Source organism: Mesoplodon bidens (genome assembly GCF_964165515.1).
Source record: "Mesoplodon bidens genome assembly, chromosome: X".
Lineage (NCBI taxonomy): Eukaryota > Metazoa > Chordata > Mammalia > Artiodactyla > Ziphiidae > Mesoplodon > Mesoplodon bidens.
Window position 1 is genome coordinate 869,949 of NC_138163.1, and position 6,212 is coordinate 876,160.

Here is a 6,212-nt window from a genome sequence, read left to right on the forward strand (position 1 = left end):
CTTATACCCTAAGGCCACCTGCTGAGTCCAGGAGAGGCAGCTGAGAGTCTGAGAAGCTGAGCACAGCTGTTGACAGACTTATGTGGCAGGGGATCAAAACTTGGAGTTCAGGGCCCACCAAAGAGATGGCACCTCATGCTTTGGGCTAAAGACCCAAAGGTCTAGGAGTAAGTGTAAGGTGGAACTAGAATAGCCCTCTAAAAGATTGCAGCTCTGTCCTGTAAGGGACTGTACTCAAGATCTGAGCTATTTAGATCCCTGGAAACTGGATTAAGGAAATCCGGGATTTCTAGTGACCCAACTGTCTGCCAGATGCAAATATAGATTATCTCTGGAGCAAAGACCTGAGTCCTCACCAAGGGACCATCAGGGAATTCCCTATTTGTCGACTTTTTGGTGATGGCCACCCTGACCAGTGCGAGGTGATACCTCATTGTAGTTTTGATTTGCATTTCTCTAAAAGATTCTTTAAATTTGACTACAACTTTACAGGATAATTTGTTGGAACTGACTATTTTTTTTTTTTTTTTTTTGGAACTGACTATTGATGAAAGATCGAAGGGACTTCCCTGGTGGCGAAGTGGATAAGACTCCTCACTCCCAATGCAAGGGGCCCAGGTTCGATCCCTGGTCAAGGAACTAGATCCCGCATGCATGCCGCAACTAAGAGTTTCCATGCCACAACTAAGGAGCCCACGTGCCACAACTAAGGAGCTCGCCTGCCACAACTAAGACCCAGTGCAACCAAATTAAAAAAAATCATGAAAAAAAGGAAGATTGAAGATGAATTTTGAAAATACAGCATCACTTGCTTCATTTTAGAGAAAAGTGTAAAACGAATATCCTGAGCTTGTGAAACTTACTTTAAAAACTCTTCTTCCATTCCTGACAATATATCATTGCTTTGCTACCATGAGATTTATTAACATAAAACATTAAAACAGTTGAGATGATAGACATTATTCCCTGAAAGTAAATTGTTCTCAATCTGACCTAAATTCAATAAAATAAGCAAGAAGCAAGATAATTTACCAAACGAAAGCACTTTAAATATTAGTGCATATGGTATTCATTCTATGATGGAAGGTGCAGCAACGTGGACTTCCACTCACCAAGTCCAGCCCGGCTATGGCCACTGTTGAGTGCCCAATCTGCCAACAACAGAGACTAGTACCGAGTCCCAATATGGTACCAATCCCCAGACTGATCAGCCAGCTCCCTGGTGACAGGTTGATTACATTGGACCACTTCCACTGTGGAAAGGGCAGCTGGCTTGGTAGATGGGTGGAAGGGCCCCTTGCAGACTCACTTACAGTGCCAGCTAGGTGGAGATACCCTCTGGTGCAGGGGCAAGGTTCTCCAGAAGGCTGTATACACTCAGAGTCAGCGTTCAGTGTACGATGCTGTTTTTCCCACAGCCAGGATTCACGGTGCAGGCATCAGGGGCTGGAAATGGGGGTGGCACCACTCTCTATTACCCCCAGTGACCCACGGGCAAAAGCTTTGCTTCCTGTTTCTGCAGCATTATGCTCTGCTGGCCTAGAGGTCTTAGCTCCAGAGGGCGGAGGCTTCCACAAGGAAACACAGCAATGGTTCCATTGAACTGGAAGTTAAAACTGTCACTCAGACACCTTGGGCTCCTTATGCATCTGAATCAACAGGCAAGGAATGGACTTCCTGTGCTGGCTGGGGTCATTGATCCTGACTACCAAGGGGAAGTTGGACTGCTGGTCCACACTGGAGGTAAGGAAGACTATGTCTGCAATGTCTGGAATACAGGAGATTTTATACACACACACACACACACACACACACACACACACACACCATGAGATTTATTATAAGGAATTGGTTCATGCAATTATGGAGGCTCAGAAGTCCCACAATCTAAAGTCAGCAAGCCGATGATATAAATTCCAGTCTGACTTCAAAGGCCTGAGAACCAGGGGACCTGATGGTGTAAATCCCAGTCCAAGGTCAGGAGAGACCACCAATGACATCAGCTCGCAGTCAGGCAGAGAGAGGAGATTCTCCCTGGGTCTTTGGGTTCTATTCAGGCCCTCAAGGGGTTTGCGGAGGTCCACCCCCACTGGGAAGGGCCATCTGCTTTCCTCAGTCTAACCGATTCAAATGTTCATCTCTTCTGGAAACACCCTCACAGACACACCAGAAATAATGTTTAACCAGATATCTGGCATTCCAGGGCCCACCCAAGTGGACACATAAAATGAACAATCACAACCACCAACAATAGATGAGGGTTCCAGTCTCTCCACATCCTCTCCAACAATTGTTTTCTGCTCTGACCATTCCAGTGGGTGTAAAGTGACATCTCATTTTTTAAAATTAATTAATTAATTTATTTATTAATTTTTGGTTGTGTTGGGTCTTCGTTGCTGCATGCAGGCTTTCTCTCGTTGCGGCGAGCAGGGGCTACTCTTTGCTGTGGTGCGCGGGCTTCTCATTGCAGGGACTTCTCTTGTTGCCGAGCACGGACTCCAGGCGCGCGGGCTTCAGTAATTGTGGCACCTGGGCTCAGTAGTTGTGGCACACGGGCTCAGCAGTTGTGTCACAAGGGCTTAGTTGCTCCACAGCTTGTGGGATCTTCTGGGACCAGGGATCGAACCTGTGCCCCCTGCATTGGCAGGCGAATTCTTAACCACTGCACCACCTGGGAAGTCCTCTCATTTTGGTTTTAAATTGTTTCCCGAAGGACAAATAAGATGAGCTTCTTTTCATGTGCTTATTATCCACTCATATGTTTTCTTTGGTAAAATGTCTATTTAAATCTTTTTTTTTTTTTTTTTTTGAGGTATGTGGGCCTCTCACCGTCGCGGCCTCTCCCGTTGCGGAGCACAGGCTCCGGACGCGCAGGCCCAACGGCCATGGCCCACGGGCCCAGCCGCTCCGCGGCACGTGGGATCCTCCCGGACCGGAGCACGAACCCGCGTCCCCTGCATCGGCAGGCGGACTCCCAACCACTGCGCCACCAGGGAAGCCCTATTTAAATCTTTTGTCCATTTTTTATATTGAACTTTTTCAGTTTGAGGTAATTGCAGATTCACATGCAGTTGTAAAAACAACCACAACAAAAACAATACCAAGAGCTCTCCTGTCCCCTTCACCTAGTTCCCCAATGGTGGTAACATCTTGCAAAATTAAAGTGTGATATTACAACTAGGTACTGACATTGACCACGAGGTTCCCTCCTGTTCCCTTTTATAATCACACCCACTTCCCTCGGCCCCACCCCTTCCTTATTCCCGGGTAGCCATGATCTGTTTTGCTTTGTTTTTTTGGCTGCACCATGTGGCATGTGGGATCTTAGTTCCCCGACCAGAGATCGAACCAGTGCCCCCCTGCACTGGAAGCACAGGGTCTTAACCACTGGACTGCCAGGGAAGTCCCAGAATTGGTTTTTTACACTGAGCACAATTCTCTGGAGATTCTTCCAAATTATTGAGCATATCACTAGTTCCTTCCTTTGTATTGCTGAATGTTCCATGGTGTGGATGGACTACAGTTGTTTAACCACCCCTTATTGAAGGACTTCTGAATTCTTTGCAGTTCTTGGCTATTACAAATGAACGACATACTGCAATAAACATTCATGTACAGATTTTTGTGTGAACATAAGCCTTCACTTCTCTAGGATAAATACCCAGGACTACAATAGCTAGGTCATATGGTTGCTGCATGTTTAATTTTATAGGAAACCGCCAAACTGTTTTCCAGAGAGGCAGTACCATTTTGCATTCCCATCAGCACGTATGAGTGATTCAGTTCTCTGCATCCTTACTGACATTTGGCATTATCACTATTTTTTATTTTAGCTATTCTGACAGGCGTGTAGTGATAATCTCATTATGATTGTAGTTTGCATTCCCCTAGTGGACAATGATGTTGAACATCTTCTCATGTGCTTATCGGCCATCTGTATACCTACTTTGGTAAAATGTCTTTTCATGTCTTTTGCCCATTTTCTAATTGGATTGTTTGTTTTTACTTTTGGATCTTGAATTCTTTATATATTCAAGATACTAGTCCTTTTTCAGATATGTGGTTTGTAAATATTTTCTCCCAGTCTGTTGTTTGTCTTTTCATCCTCTTACTTAACAGAGTCTTTCAGAAAGCAAAAGTTTTTAAATTCTAATGAAGTCTAATTTATCAATGTTTTCTTGTATGGATCACGCTTTTGGTGTCAAATCTAAGAACTCTTCACCTAGCCCTAGGTCCCAAAGTTTTTCTCTCTTTTTTTTTCCCCAAAAGTTTTACATTTATGTCCATGATCCATTCTGAGTTAATTCTGAGAATAAAGTGTGAGACGTAGGTCAAGGTTTATTTTTTTGTCTCTGGATGTCCAGTTGCCCCAGGATAATAACTTGAAAGTCTACCCTTCCTCCATTAAATTGCTTTTGTACGTTTGTCAAAAATCAGTTAGTTATATCTGTGCAGGTCTATTTCTGGGTCTCCCTTCTCTTCCATTCATATTTTACTTTCCCCTGACAATAACATGCCATCCTAATTACTGTAGCTGTGTAATAAGTCTTGAAATTGGGTAGACTGATTCTTCTCATTTTATTCTGCTTTTCAAAAACTCTTTTAGCTATTCTAATTCCTTTGCCTTTCAATATAAATTTTAGAATACTGTTGTTTATAAGGGATCTTCCTGGGATTTTTATAGGAATTGCATTAAATCTGCATGTCAATTTGGGGAAAATTGATATCTTTACTATGTTGAGTCTTCCAATACATGAACAAGTTGTGTCTCTCCATTTATTTAGATCTTTCATGAGATTTTTGTAATTTTCAGCATGTAAGTCCTATATAAGTTTTGTTAGATTTATACCTAAGCATTTAATTTTTTTGAGCTCTTGTAAATGATATAAATGATATTGTAATTTTTTTTGACCACGCCAGGCAGCATGTGGGATCTTAGTTCCCTGACCAGGGATTGAAACTGCGCCCCGTGCAGTGGAAGCATGGAGGCTTAACCACTGGACCACCAGGGAAGTTCCTGATTAATTTTCAAATATTTAACCAGCCTGAATCTCTGGAATAAGACTCTCCTTGGTCATGGTATATGTCTTTCCATATTTTGTTGAATTCCATTCACTGATATTTTGTTAAGCACTTTTGGGTCTATGTTCATGATGGATACTGGTTTGTAGTCTTCTCTTTTTAAATGTTCTTTGTCTGATTTTGGTGTCAGAGTAATACTAGCTTCATAAAATAAATTAAGAAATACTCTCTCCTCTTCCATTTTTTGGAACAGATTGTGTAGAATGGATATTAATTCTTCTTTAAATGTTTGGCAGAATTCTCCAGTGAAACCATCTATGACTAGAAGTTTCTTTTCTTTTTTTTTTCTTTTTTTTTTTTTTTTTTGTGGTACGCGGGCCTCTCACTGTTGTGGCCTCTCCCGTTGTGGAGCACAGGCTCCAGACGCGCAGGCTCAGCGGCCATGGCTCACGGGCCCAGCCGCTCCGCGGCATGTGGGATCTTCCCGGACCGGGGCACGAACCCGCGTCCCCTGCATCAGCAGGCAGACTCTCAACCACTGCGCCATCAGGGAAGCCCTAGAAGTTTCTTTCTTGGGGAGATTTAAAGTCATCAATTCAATTTCCTTAATAGTTATAGGATTATTCAAATTATTTATTTTATATTGGGTGAGATTTGGTAGTTCGTGTTTTTGAGGAATTTGTCTATTTCAATTTCTTTTTTTTACTTTTATTTTTGGCCATGCAGCACAGCATCTGAGATCCTAGTTCCCCAACCAGGGATCGAACCTCTGCACCCTGCAGTGGAAGCGTGGAGTCTTAACCACTGGACTGCCAAGGAAGTTCCTGTCCATTTCCATTTATATTTAAATTGTCACATTTATGTAAATTATTGGTAGAATTCCTTATGATCCTTTTGATGCCTGAAGGGTCTATGGTGATATCCCCTATTTCATTCCTGATACTTGTTATTTGTTTCTTCTCCCTTTTTTCTTTCTTTCTTTCTTTCCTTTTTAAAAATTATTTATTTATTTATTTGGTTGTGCCAGGTCTTAGATACAGCAGGCGGGTTCCTTAGTTGCGACACATGGGCTTCTTAGTTGTGGCATGTGAACTCTTAGTTGCAGCATGCATGTGGAATCTAGTTCCTTGACTAGGGATCGAACCCAGGCCCCCTGAATTGAGAGCACAGAGTCCTATCCACTGTGCCAC